At 43.6% G+C, this 15,211-nt stretch overlaps 1 non-coding gene across 1 annotated transcript; it reads right to left on the bottom strand.

The window, feature by feature from the left end:
- Window positions 1-4,373: 4,373 nt before the first annotated feature.
- On the bottom strand, window positions 4,374-4,479 carry LOC133820319 (small nucleolar RNA R71). Its single transcript, XR_009886737.1, has one exon. It is a non-coding gene; the product is annotated as a small nucleolar RNA R71 (small nucleolar RNA).
- Window positions 4,480-15,211: the final 10,732 nt, after the last annotated feature.

Genomic DNA, 15,211 nt, shown 5'->3' with positions numbered 1-15,211 from the left:
ATTAAATAAAATAAATAAATGAGAAAATACCATGTGGTATTTATGTTGGTATTAAAAGAGCAAATCAGAGATACGCAGCGGGGGAATGTGCCCTTTTTAATAATTATTAATATCAGTCAAGATCATACACACACACACACCTATATATATATATATTGAATCACATACAATCACATTAGAGATTACCTCTTGTAGCCTATCAAGTATCATCGAATCTTTTTGTATAAAATCAACGATTTTCTTATCAAAGTCCTGAAAGCTCACACCTATATCTTCCAAACCAATCCTCAAACACACAAGGACGTGTGTGGGCACGTAGGATTCAAAATGTTGATTTGTGACTTTCTAGATGTACTCAACACATGAGATATAGAGATGTTTGATAGAGAGAAGAGGAATTGAATAGTTTTCAGGTTTAGGAAAATTATCGCTTCTATTTCTGAAAGAGAGTCTGTGTTTTTTTTTTTAAACAATAACATTCTTTTTAGGTTTATAAAGATAATTAACTAATTTAATTAATCTTTATTTTTATCAAAATAAAACTAATAAGTTATAACCTATTTAATTATTTAATTTAAATCATATTTAAAAAAGAATAATTAAATATATATTTAAATAAACAAATTATTTGAAATCCAAAATTCAAATCTGATAGGAAATATCCCTGTGTGGCGCCAGTCCCTGTGCAATACAGTGAGTGGCGTGAGCCACAATAGGGTTTTCCTTAATTTTTTTATTTGTTTATTTAATTAATATTTAAGACAATATATTTATCCCAAAATAAATATCATTTAATTCAAAATTAACTTTATCTTAAATATTAGTTTTAAATAAATAAATAAATATCTTATTCTAAATAAGATAATTATTAATCTTTCTTTATATATTGATCAAAACAAGATTAATATTTATTTTAACCTATATAGTTAAATAATTAATTAATTCATAATTAATCAATTGTCCATAACTATCACATAATTATTTAATTGCCCTAAAAAATGAATTCCTTTGCAATTAAGTCATTCTCTCTACAAATCTTTCTTTTGACATCATTACCCTTGACAGTGTAGGACACAGATGATCCGGGGACCATGGACTTATAATACGAAGCTCCAATAAACCAATTATTTATTAAATTCTTTAATCCAATAATCTTATTTATTAATTCCATGATTACTCCATTATAAATATGGAATTGCACTCTACGTATTTAAAGAATTATATTTACAGAGTTTTCTTTTGTAGTCCATTGATATAATCAATAAATGTAGTTTTGTCCTCAATTTATTGGTTCGTTAATTAGAGCTGGTCAAGATTACCGTTTTACCATTCTAATTACCTCGTGATCCTTAAGTACCATTAATTCACTAGTGAATAATTAATCTATAATAAAATTACAGATTCGAGCTTAATAACTATCCAGTTCCAGAATTAACCCTTAAGGGTACTAATATTCAATCCATTAGGAAAGTATAGATTCCATTATTGTAATTCATGTTCCCAGCCATTCATGATATTGAATCTCCAAAACAAAAGTCATTAGCCTCATTATACTAAGAAAACCTTAACGAGTGAATCAAAAGATCCAATAAACACAAACAAAAGTTCATGAATACTCAGGATTTAGACTGATCTACAAACGATCATCTATTATGATAAGAATCAAATCTTTATGTCAAACGACAAGTTTATAAAGATAATTAATTCTTATTAGTCATGTCATATATAATCTCTATTATATACAATACCTTTACTAAGATGTCTATCCACACTAGTAATCCAAATCTAGATCACTTGCAACCCATATGCTTAGTAAACCGCACTAGTAACCATTCATTAAAGATTCCTTACTTTAATATGTTACTGACTGTTTTATTCATTATATATGATATTAATTATCTCGTGCTAATACAAGATCACATTCTCATGAATGAATAAGAAATTTTCTTGATATTATCATATAATTAATTCAAACACTAATTATAATATTCAAATATATAAAAATTGTTCTTTTTATTAAATTCAATAAAATGTCTTAACATGCTTTTAGGGCATTGATCCTAACAATTTATGCTGCTACACGCTAGTCATTGTGCTTGCACATTTACTGGCGTTGACCATGGGGTGGGATCCACTGCAATGGCACATTTGTGTTCAGTTACAAATTCTGTTATTTATTTAATTAATTGATATTTTGGTTTGATTATAATATTAATTTAATAAATAAAACCTAAACCTAAACCTAATGAAATTAGACCCAGACTATATATAGATATTTTCTAGCGTTATCTCAGATAGAACTCTCATAAGCAGTCAAGAAAAATATACGCTCTATTTTTCTATTTTCTCAAGGCACACAATAAGAGTCATTATCCAAGTCTCTAGATCTCATGTGTTGAGTACATTTAGAGACTTGATAAGTTCGTTTTAGGGTAGTTTTAGAGTGTGTTTTAGTCTTAGTTTTGAGTCAAATTGTGAGTTTTGTTCGATATTATGCTTGTGTTTGTTTTGTTTGACATATTTTTGCTATAAATTGGTGATGAAAATGGGTATTTTGGGCGTCTTTAGACATTTTTGTGTGAACGCGGGTGAGCCAGGAATTTTTGGATGACTTTGGTACAAAAAGAAGTGAAGAAAAGAGTGAAATCTAGAAATTTGGAACAAAGAGTCGCGACTTGCCCTTGCAAGTCACAGCTTGGATGAAGACAGAGGCGATTTGGTGAAGGAGATTAAGTTCAGGTAGGTCGCAACTTGGTTTATCAAGCACGGTGCCTAAACTTCAAGAGGAGATAGGAATTCCCAGAAAAGGACACGGGTCGCGACTCAGGAATGGGCAAGTCACAACCCGCCTCATTAAAATTTGAGGAAAATGTGTTTAAATACGATTGTTAGGTCATTTGTAAGGGGAGGTTCTTGGATTTGGGATTAGCAGTTGTGGAGCATTATTGATCTATTTTTCTTCACTTTTCCCTTAGTTTTTGGTAGTTTAATTTTATGATTCTGAATAATTGTTTTATGATTTTAGTCATGACTGATATGAAATAAATCCTCTATCTTGGGGTTAATGTAATCGCTTGAATTTTGATTTAATTTTATTATGATGTTCTATTGATACTTCTTCTTTATTCTAATCTATACGATGTTTGCTTAATGCTAGTGAATACTTGATCACTATTTTCTTGATTTATGATTTTGATTCAAAACTCGAAAGAAGCGAATGGAATATGCTATCGTTAAATATACATAGGTTACATATTGGACGAGAGTACCTGTATGACTTGTGTAGCAATTAGGTTACCATTCTTAATGCCTACTATGTGTTTAAGTTTATCATAGATGTGTAGAAAACTTGCATATAAGTTGAGATCTTATATCTTGAAAAAGAATATGAATCGATTTTAGTTAACCTGCTATTAGAATAGGAAGAAGAGATTTAGAATTGATTAGTAAAATTAATAGAATGAAATGTTGATGAATTAATTTTCTAGGATTTTTGTTATTGATTTTATCTTTTGATTTATAGTTCTGTTTACATTTATTTAAATTGCGTTTGTAGTTTATAATTATCAATTTCAATTTTAATCACCAAATAGAAAGTGAAAAGCGATTATTGGTAATTGGTTAATAGTCTTTGTGTGGCGATATCTGTTCTTACAGAATTTATTACTTGACACGACCATGTACACTTGTGTGCATATTTTACCGATCAAGTTTTTGGCGTTGTTGCTGGGGACTAATATCCAATATCAATTTTTTTTCGTTCTACTTTGGTTTTATTCTAACGTTTTCTAATTTGAGTTGCTTTTAAATTTCTCAATTTTAGGTGATCTAGTTTATGCGATGTGAGGGTTCGAATATACTAGTTCCTATTGATCCTTAGGTTGAGAAGACATGCAAAAGAAAAAGAAAATAGAAAAGAATAGAAAGAATGGCACAAAAGGTTTATAATGTTGCCAACAACAATCTGAATCAAGGTAATGAGGGTAACGCTGCAGCTGAGGCAGACCTACCACTGAGGGACTATGTGCTCCCTACTGTTATAGGGATACACTCTAGCATTCGACCACCTACTGCCAAGGCAAATAATTTTGAGATCAAGCCCTCAATTATCCAAATGGTTCAGAATTGCGTTCAGTTTGGGAGGCTACGCAATGAGGATCCGAACCTCCATATTACTAACTTTTTGGAGTTATGCGCTACTTTCAAAATGAATGGAGTAAGTAATGATGCAATCCTTTTGAGGCTATTTTAATTTTCTTTGAGAGATAGAGCTAAAAGTTGGTTAATTTCGCTACAAGACAACTCCACATTGACATGGGAGGACCTTGCCCAAAAATTCCTCGCTAAGTATTTTCCTCCAACTAAATCAGCCCAGATTAGAGGTGAAATAAATAATTTCTGTCAATTTGAGGGGGAATCATGATATGATGCTTGAGAAATGTTTAAATAGTTGCTTCAAAAATGCCCACATCATGGTATAGTGAAATGGATGTTGTTGCACACTTTTTATAATGGGCTGAGGGGAGACACAATGACTATAATAGATGCAGTAGTGGGGGGGCATTTATGAGCAAAAGTGCTAACGAAGTGTATGAGCTCTTGGAAGAGATGGCCATGAATAACTATCAATGACCAACTGAGCGAGAAAATAAGAAGGTGGTGGAAGTTCTAGAAGTTGATCCTATTGCTGTGCTCACAACTCAAATTGCTTCATTGACCAAGCAAATGCAACAACAAAATAACATTTCAGCTCAAGCGATGCAACTACAACCCGCTTCTATTATTTGTGAGACATGTGGAGGCCCTCATCACTTTGAGCAATGTCCAGCAATGTGTTCTTATTTAGTAGATGATATTCCACTTGAAAAGGTGCAAGCCATTAGTAATTACCCGAGGCAACCGAATAACAACCCATACCCCAACACTTATACTCCAATGTACAAGAACCATCCAAATCTGTCATGGAGTAATAATAAAAGGCACCAACCACAATATCATTCAATTTCGCCTCAATGTCCTCCACATAGACCATCCTACAGGCTAAATCAAAGACCCTTTTACTTCCAAAGAAAGAGAAGCCGATATACACCGAGCCTACACCAAAGATTCCTTACCCTCAGTGGTTCTGAAAGGCCAATCTTGACAAAAAATTCTCCAAATTTCTCAAGGTATTTAAGAAACTTCACATTAACATTCCCTTTGCTGAGGCTCTTGAACAAACGCCTAGTTATGTGAAGTTTATGAAAAAGATATTGTCCAATAAGAGAAAAATGGAGGATTATGAAATTGTGGCTTTGACTGAAGAGTGTAGTGTAATTATTCAAAAGAAGCTTCCTCAAACGTTAAGAGATTCGGGTAGTTTCACTATACCTTGCACCATTGGGAATTTCCATTGTGAGAGGGCTTTATGTGATTTGGGTGCAAGCATTAATCTAATGTCGCTGTCTGTATTTAGAAGACTTAGTTTGGGGGAAGCTAGACTCAGTACTGTTACTCTTCAATTGGCCGACCATTCATTGACACATCCCAGAGGTATTATTGAAGAAGTTCTTGTCAAAGTGGACAAATTCATCTTTCCCGCAGATTTTATTGTGCATGATACGGAGGAAGAAGATGATGTTCCAATTATTATGGGGAGACCATTTTTAGCCACCGGTCAAACCTTGATATATGTTCAAAAAGGAGAGTTGAGGCTAAGAGTGCAGGGCAATGAGGTTGTATTTAATGTGTTCAAGGCTTTGAAGTATCCTAGAGCAAGCGATAGTTGCTTTAGTGTAAATGTAATTGAGGATAGTTTGTCAAAGGGAAAACTCATCGAAGATCTTCTTGAGACAAGTCTTATTTCGCCAAGTATGGAAGATTGTGATGATACTAATGTTATTGAATATGTAAATTGGTTAAATTTTGCTGGGCCTGATTATTAGAAGAACTATGAGGGACTTGGACAAGGGCCCGAGAGACCACTACCATTTATTGAGAAGCCACCGGTACTTGAATTGAAGACTTTATCGGAACATCTTAAGTACGCTTATTTGGGTAAGAATGACACTCTCCCGGATATTATTTCAACTTAACTATCTACTGTTGAAGAGGACAAATTATTAAGAGTGCTTCGAGCTCATAAATTGGCCATTGGTTGGACCTTAGCTGATATAAAAGGTATTAGTCCCTCTACTGTTATGCATCGTATTCTAATGGAAGAGGACAACAAGCCTAGCAATGACACTCAAAGGAGGTTAAATCCCACTATGAAAGTGGTGGTTCAGAAAGAAATTTTGAAGTGGTCAGATGCTGGTGTTATTTATCCAATCTCAGATAGTTCGTGGGTAAGCCCGGTACAAATGGTTCCGAAAAAAGGCTGAATGACGGTAGTCAAAAATGAAAACAATGAGTTAATTCCAACTCGTACAGTGACAGAGTGGAGAATTTGTATTAATTACTGGAAATTAAAAAAGGCAACAAGGAAAGACTGCTTCCCATTGCCTTTTGTTGATCAAATGCTCGATAGACTGTCGGGACATCATTTCTATTGCTTCCTAGATGGGTACTCCGGTTATCATCAAATACATATTGCTTCCAAGGACCAAGAGAAAGAGACTTTCATTTTTCCTAATGATACATTTGCTTTTCGTAGAATGCCATTTGGATTATGCAATGCTCCTGCTACTTCTTAACGATGCATGATGTCATTATTTTCTGATATGGTGGAAAAGAACATTGAAATATATATGGATGATGTTATCCTGATTTCCGGATAGCGTTTAGATGGATATCCTTGGGGAAGCAGAATTATCAATGTCTTTCACGGTAGGTGACCAGAGCTCGCGGATGGACAGAAAGGCTTCGCCTCTCCCGTTTAGTGTCCGGATTACTCTTTCAAGCAAACGCGACACGGAGGCTCGTCAACTCTCCCGGACTCCCGAAGGGGTATCCTTCGGGGAAGCTCCTTCCAGGAGAAGCTCTTCAAGTGGTCTTCGCGGAAACAGTTCCGTGCCTCGCACGGAACAAGACCAGGCGGTCGAGTCGTGGAGGAGGCATATTTGGAATGATATCCACCTGACACAGGATCCCGCCTGACACGCCCGACAGGTCAAAGCCGCACACATCCCAGCACGCCTAAGGGTACCTTTTCGCCTACTGTTCCGCTGACAACTTGGAAAAGACGGCTGACTTTGTGTATTCCCCATACTTTCACGTAAATATGCCCACATAGAGTCTTGTAGCCATGCTACTACAGTAATTGTATCCCCTATTTATGGCTGGTGTAATTAAGACTCATGGACGTAGAGAAAAACCCTAATCCAAAACCCTAGCTATAAAGACCCCCTCATTTTACAATAGGAGGGACGGCCAACAAATCATATAGCAAGAACTCTACTAAAATCTCTCTAGCTTCATCTTCTTCAAGAGAACCCGAGAGAAACACTGTGAGTGTGTGAAGTTCTTGTACACCAGCTATTTTACTGTAATTCTTTACAAGTATAATTACATCGACTCGTGGACTAGGGCTTGTTAACGCTTGAACCACGTAAAAATACTGTTTGTTTAGTTACATTTCTGCACTTCTACAATTCTTATCTTTTTATTATTCTGTTTGTATTCGTTTCCGAAAAACTCGGTAAACATTTTGGTGCTTTCATTGAGAGCTGTAGGAAGTTGTTAGTCAGCTCTTTTTCTGTGTACGTTTTTTGTATTCACTCCGTGCTAAAGAGATGGTGACTACGAGAAAATCCGCGGTTGACAAAAATGCTAGGGTCAACCCCGATACTGTGATGGAAGATGCGGTGCAAAACGAACCCTTGGACTACCAAGGTGAAGACCCGACATCCCGCCAGGATCGGGTCAGTACCGAAGATACAACATACTTAGAAGACGAAGAAGAGTATGTCCAAGACGGTTATTACAAGGACGGCTGCTACTATGAGAAGGACCCAGAACTGGTCCAAGTAGCCGAAGAACTGGAGGTCACCAAAGCCAAGCTTGCTGAGCAGGAGCGCCTCTCTGAAAAAATGCAGCGCATGATGGAGCGCCTCCAAAGCAAGTTCGGAGACCTAGGTGACTCGGACGAGGACGCCTCTGTTTTAGGTGGTGCTGATGCCGCTATGCCGGATCCAGCCGCTGCTGGACCATCCAAAGCCGCCCCTAACAAGGGCAAAGAAAAAGTTGGAGAGCCTGTACGCGCTGATGCCCCTGCACCTCCTAAAGGCGTGAATCACCAGGCCGACTGCCCCCCCCCCCCCCCCCCCCCGCGCGCAGAAGGTCTCTGGCGCTCCTAAGCCCAGACGTCCTTCAGTCCCAAGGGGGCACTCCGTGCCTAAAGGGCCCGGTGCTAAGGCACCCAGGCCTAGGGGAAGGAACAACCGCCCCAGTGATTCCGTCAACTAGGACGGTCGGGCTGCGAACTCGCACTCCGAAGATAGCTGGTCCACGGTGGACCTAAGAAGAAGGTTGGAGGCCAAGTATGAAAAGGCCAAAGGAGAAAAGGCCCGGCCTTGCGGAGATGACCTCCGAAATCATATTAATGACAAGCTCCGGGGACGTGACCTCCCGGAGAGTGATACGAAGAGGCTCGAGGAAAAGATTGCTGCCTTGACCAAGCTGGTCCGGAAGCAAAGTGGGGCCCTGTCAGACTCTGAGGAGGAAGACCCGGAACCATGTATTCGGAGGATCGCGGAAACGTCCCTCCCGGATAACTTCAAAATGCCTCACATAGAATTATATGATGGGAGGACAGACCCGCGTACCCACCTAGCTAAATACAACAAAATGATGCAAGTGGCGCGTGTCAGTGAGGACGCCAAATGCATGTGCTTCTCACTCACCCTTACCAAGTCCGCGGAGGACTGGTGGAAAAGATTAGCTCCCGGATCAATCCACAGTTGGAAGGAGCTACAGTCCGCATTCAGGAGGCAGTTCATTGCTGCCCGCGACCACGGCATGGAGGTGGGTTCCTTAACCAACATCAAGCAGCAACCCAATGAGAACCTCAAAGCTTTCATTCAGAGAATGATGGAAGCTGCTGCAAAGACCAAGGTCAGCGATGACATGAAGCTGATCGCCCTTCAATCAGGCCTTACTGTCGGCTCCCTGCTATGGGGGGAAATGCAAAGGAGACGGGCAGAAACGCTGTTCGAATTCATGTCAAAAGCTCAGGGAATCATCAACCTTGAGGATGCCTACCAGCAGGCCTTTGGAGTTCCCCCAGCTCCAATGCCTTCCGTGACTGCGCCGAGCTTTGCTTCGCAAGCTCCCGCACCAGCTCTCACGCTTCCAGGAGCCCAATTCACCCCAAGTGTGTATGGGCCTTCCGCGTCTGCTCAGACGCCGAGTCAAACCCATTTCTCTGGGTACGGAGCTGTACAAACTGGATGTAGTATCGCTCCTGGCATGCCGCAGCCGCAAGCGGAAGCCCCTTAACGAAATTTGAGCCAATCGCGGAGCAAACGAAGTGGAAGAAACTCCAACCGGGGAGACCATTCAAAGAAACCCCGGAAGGACTATGAGCCCAAGTTCACGGAGTATACCAGTCTATCGGGCGACCTGTAATATGGTCAACTACAGGAAGCCCCCGAAAGTGTCTCACGGAGGGAGGCGTCCGCGAGACTCCAATAAGAGGTGTGAGTTCCACGGAGACGTGGGGCACACCACGAACGAGTGCCTTCAGCTGAAGGATGAGATCGAGTCCCTGGCAAGAGCGGGACACCTCGGTCAGTGGGTGAGGATACCCATTATCTATCCCGGACAGGGAGTAGTTCACGGAGCTGCATATTTCCCGGGACAGAGGGGGACCGCTAGCGCTCCTGGAGCCGGTCACCCCCAAGCTCCCGGGTCTCAGTTCCCAGCGCTTCCTGCTCCAACCGCTCCGGCACCCATTGCCTTGTTGGCTCCAGGGCCTGGCAACCCATATCCGCCCGGCCTTGCTCCGCCACCCGTTGACGGACACGTAGCCACCATTTTCGGAGGACCGCACCTTGCCGGAAGCACCCGCAACTCCCAGAAGAGGTACTTGAGGGAGTTAGAACACACCGGGGAGATGTGCGCCTTGGTTCAATCACCTGCTCAACGTCCCCGAATGATGGATCTTCCCATCACCTTCACGGAGGACGATGCTCGACATGTGCACTTCCCCCACAACGATCCCCTCGTGGTGGAAGCCCAGATTGCCAATAAGAAGGTCTCACGGATCTTGGTCGATAACGGAAGCTCCGTAAACATCCTCTTCAAAGCGGCCTTCCACACAATCGGATTAACCGAGACAGACCTGACCCCATGCCCCATCCAGCTTCAAGGGTTCAATGGGGATGCACTCATGCCATTAGGAAAAATTCAACTTCCAGTCACCCTCAGAGGAGAAAGCGACGCTTGTGCCTTCAAGCACAGCACATTCGTGGTGGTCGACTGCCCCACGGCGTATAATGCCATCCTAGGCCGACCGGTCCTAATAGATTTTGGGGCCATAACCTCGATACGCCACTTATGCTTGAAGTTTCCATGCGACGATGGGCGTATCGGCACCCTCCGAGGAGACCAACGAAGTGCACGAAGCTGTTATAACGTCTCCGTTCGATCCGTCTACACGGTCCAGGAGACGGTTGCTGCCATCCCTTTGGCGGAAGAATTACCAGAAACTGGGGGTGCTCAAGAGGCATACTTTGACGAACTCGACCCAAGAGTGGGAATCGAGAAAGCAATAGAGCCGATGGAGGAAGTCGAAGAGGTGATCCCCAACCCGGGAGATCCCACCAAAGTCATTCAGGTGGGGAAAAACCTGCCGTCGGCCATTCGAGATAAGATCGTGGCCACTGTGAAGAATAATCAGGATATCCTGGCATGGTGCCATGCTGATATGACGGGGATTAATCCTAATGTTGCGTGCCACGCACTCAACATAGACCCATCTGCAACTCCAGTTCGCCAAAAGAGGAGGCCGTTAGACCCAGTGAGGGCCGAAGCCGTCAAAGCTGAAGTGGACAAGCTGATGTCCATAGGCTTTCTCCAGGAGTCACACTATCCCGTGTGGTTGGCCAACCCAGTTCTGGTCCCGAAACCCGATGGGTCCTGGAGAATGTGCATTGACTTCACGGACCTAAACAAAGCCTGCCTGAAAGATTGTTTCCCTCTTCCGCGAATCGATCAGATGGTAGACGCTACTTCCGGGTACGAACTCTTATCCTTCATGGATGCGTACTCCGGATACAACCAGATCAAGATGCATGTCGCGGACCAGGAACACACCAGCTTCCTCACGGACAAGGGTGTCTACTGTTACGTGGTCATGCCTTTCGGTTTGAAGAATGCTGGGGCGACGTACCAGCGTCTAGTAAACAGGATGTTCAAGGACCAACTGGGGAGGAACATGGAGGTGTACGTGGACGACATGTTGGTAAAATCCAAGACCTCCAGGGACCACAGTGACGACCTTGAGGAAGCTTTCGCCGTGATCCGAAAGTATGGAATGAAACTGAATCCAAAGAAATGTACTTTCGGGGTCTCGTCTGGGAAGTTCCTCGGTTTCATTGTCAGCTCCCGCGGAGTGGAAGCCAACCCTGAGAAAATTAAGGCGTTCATGGATATGCCTTCCCCCCGGAAGCATAAAGATGTCCAGAGCGTTACCGGAAGGATAGCTGCTCTCAGCCGCTTCGTATCCAAGGACACTGACAAGTGTATCCCCTTCTTCAATGTGTTGCGAGGAAACAAGAAGTTCGAGTGGACCCCCGAATGCGAAGCAGCCTTCCAACACCTCAAGGAACATTTAACCCGAGCTCCCATTCTATCCAAACCTGTCGAAGGAGAGGCGTTGTTCTTATACTTAGCTGTGACAGAGCACGCAGTGAGTGCCGCTCTCGTCCGGGAAGATGGCCGTATCCAGCTCCCTGTGTATTACGTAAGCAAGAGGTTACTGGACGCCGAGTCCAGATATTCAATGATCGAAAAACTCTCCCTCTGCTTGCTAATTTCTTCGCGGAAGCTAAGGCCATATTTCCAGGCGCACACCATCAAAGTACTCACCAACCACCCTCTCCGACAAGTCTTGCAGAAACCAGAGTCTTCTGGCAGATTGCTTAAGTGGGCCATGGAACTGAGCCAGTTCGACATCCACTACCAACCACGTGTTTCCATAAAAGGACAAGCTCTCGCGGACTTTATTGTGGAATGCTCGGGAATGAATGACCTCCCGGAAGATCCTGTCCCGGAACTTCCCACATGGAAGGTCTATGTAGACGGAGCCTCAAATGAAAAAGGAGCTGGAGCAGGGGTCATCCTAATATCTCCCCAAGGGCATCAGCTCCAGAGCGCCATCTGTTTCGCGTTCCCAGCATCCAACAACGAGGCAGAGCACGAAGCCATGTTAGCTGGATTACGACTGGCCAGAGAGGTCGGAGCCCAAAAAATCGAAGTATACAGCGACTCCCTACTTGTGGTAAACCAAATATCCGGGGAATACCAGACGAAAGGCGAAAAAATGGCTGCCTACGTGTCTCTCTCCCGCGGCCTACTGCAGCATTTCAAAGGCTACCAAATCCGCCAGGTCCCCCGGGACCAGAACTCACTCGCGGACACGCTGGCCAAGCTTGCAACAGACTCGGAGATTGAACAATATGGCCTGGTGCCCATCGGGCACTTAGAAGCACCCACTACCGAGACACAGAGGGTAAATGCCATCATCGACCATTCCCATTCCTGGATAGGACCCATCCTCAGATTTCTCACCACCGGAGAGCTCCCCACTGATAAAGCTGACGCAAGAAAGCTCCAGTATCAAGCTCCCCGATACGTGGTTATGGATGGAAAGCTTTACCGCAGGGGGTTGTCCATACCCTTCCTTAGGTGTGTTGCCGGAACCGAAGTCAGCGCCATCATCCATGAGGTTCACGGAGGCTTCTGTGGCGACCATACCTTCGGGCCGAGCCTCTCCAAAAAGATCCTTCGACAAGGATACTTCTGGCCCACCATGAAGAAGGATTGTGTGGATTATGTCAGAAGGTGTGAGCAGTGCCAAAGGTACGCCAAGGTTCCGCGAGCGCCGCCTATAGAAATTACCTTAATGACCAGCCCCTGGCCGTTCGCCGTTTGGGGCATTGACCTAGTAGGTTCCTTCCCAACTGGAAAGGGTGGAGTGAAGTATGCCATAGTCGCGGTAGACTACTTCACCAAATGGGCTGAGGCTGAACCTATGAACACGGTCACATCTAAAAAAGCACTGGACTTTGTCATCAGGAATATAGTGTGTCGTTTTGGGCTTCCACGAAAAATTGTGTCCGACAACGGGAAGCAATTTGACAGTGAACACTTCACGAACTTCTGTGCTTCGCATGGAATTATCAAAAGCTTTTCCGCAGTCTCTAGACCCCAGGCTAATGGGCAAGTGGAGGCTGTAAACAAAATATTAAAGACCACGTTGAAGAAAAAACTCCAAGCCTGCAAGGCTCACTGGCCGGAAGAACTTCCGCGAGTACTTTGGGCCTATCGCACAACAGAGAGAACTTCGACGGGGCACACGCCTTATTCCATGACCTTCGGTTGCGAGGCCGTCATCCCAGTAGATACTATGATCCCCTCTCACAGGCAGGATACCTACGACCCTACTCGGAACCACGCCCTTCTCCAGGAGTCCCTGGACATGATCGAAGAGCTCCGGGAGCAGTCCCAGGTCCAACTAAAAATGTACCAAGGCAAGATAGCCCGACACTTTAACACTAGAGTCAAGAGCCGTACATTCGAAGTTGGGGATCTTGTCCTACGGAGAGTATTTCCTGCTACGCAGGATCCGGGAGTGGGAGTCCTTGGACCCAACTGGGAAGGCCCCTACGAAGTCCAAGAAAAAGTGGGCCATGGGACGTATCACTTAAAGAGACTCGACGGATCTAAAGTCCCACGCGCCTGGAATGCGGAGCACCTCCGCCGTTACTACCAGTAATCCCCGGACGATCTAGTCGGAAGTCCTTGGTGAAATTAGCAAAAGTGAATAATGTGGAAATAATCCTCCCTGTTGTAAAACACGTGCCTAGCAGGCTAATTTAATGAAACACGGAGAGATTCACTCCACTTTTACTGCACTTTTTATCCCTGTGTTCAAAGCTGCGTTTTAACAAGTGACCACGCGGTCCGGAGACGTCCGGACCCCACGCTCACTTGGGGGGGTATACATGGCTAAGGCATAGCCATACGCCCCTTGAACAAAACATACACAGAACACCACTTATGTGCTAGCATTGTGTTTGAAAATTTTAAATTGTTAAGCTTAGGTTAATTTGTTGCCATGAACATGTTTGCATTACGTGAATTATGTGTTTATGTGAAAATTTCCATTGAAATGCCTGCCATTATGCATCATGAAAATTATCTCCTGTGTAGCACAGCGATGAACAGGACTGGGGGGTGAGGCACATTCAGAGAGCTACGCCGAAACACCCCCAACTCCCTGACAAGTCCTTTGCAGACATATTCCGCGATTGCTGTAGAGCTTTGCTTCGCAAGCTCCAGCTCCGGGTCCCGTAAGGCGAAAGATGGCGAGATGCGCGACCGTTGTAAGCCGTGCTTCGCAGGCTTCAGCTCCGGATCTCACAAAATAGTGCATGGCAAGCTCCTCGACCACTGCAAGTTTCTGCTCCAGGAGCAGACATGGTCGATCCCCCACTCACAGCAGGCCTTGCTTCGCAAAGCCCCTGCTCCGGGATCGCACCTGGTAGGCGTGGCAATTTCCCCGACAGCAACGAGCCCTGCTTCGCAGGGCTCCGTGCCAGGTCCCTGAAGCCAGCCACCATGAGGTTCGCAACGACAGTTAGTATTGCTTCGCAAAGATCTAACCTTAAGTCTAGCGACGCTCACCAAAAGAACTCCCGTTCCGAGCCATGGAACGGCTCACCTTAGCAATCCCAGCGAACAGTATAACTACAAGTCTCGGGATTGGCTATTTTCCTTAGGAAAGATAAAATACGGTGAAAGGAGTCTGGCCGTTGGAACCAGGAAACCTTCGTAACCTAGAAATTACGTGGGAAAAGACATCAGCCGTTAGAGCCTCAAGTGGGATGTGCATAGGTTCTGGCCGTTGGAACCAAAACCTCATGCGCCCCTACAACAGTTTCTACCGTATAAAAGTCTACCCTAAACGCAAAGTTAAATAAAGAACTCGGCAGAAAAGAAAGGAGAATGCTATAAATATGGCAAATATGTCTGCAATGAAAAACTCAAATGAAAAATAATTAAAGAT

Source organism: Humulus lupulus, chromosome 2, assembly GCF_963169125.1.
Source record: "Humulus lupulus chromosome 2, drHumLupu1.1, whole genome shotgun sequence".
Lineage (NCBI taxonomy): Eukaryota > Viridiplantae > Streptophyta > Magnoliopsida > Rosales > Cannabaceae > Humulus > Humulus lupulus.
The sequence above is the reverse complement of the archived record's forward strand: the minus strand, read 5'-3'. Positions and strand labels throughout refer to the sequence as shown.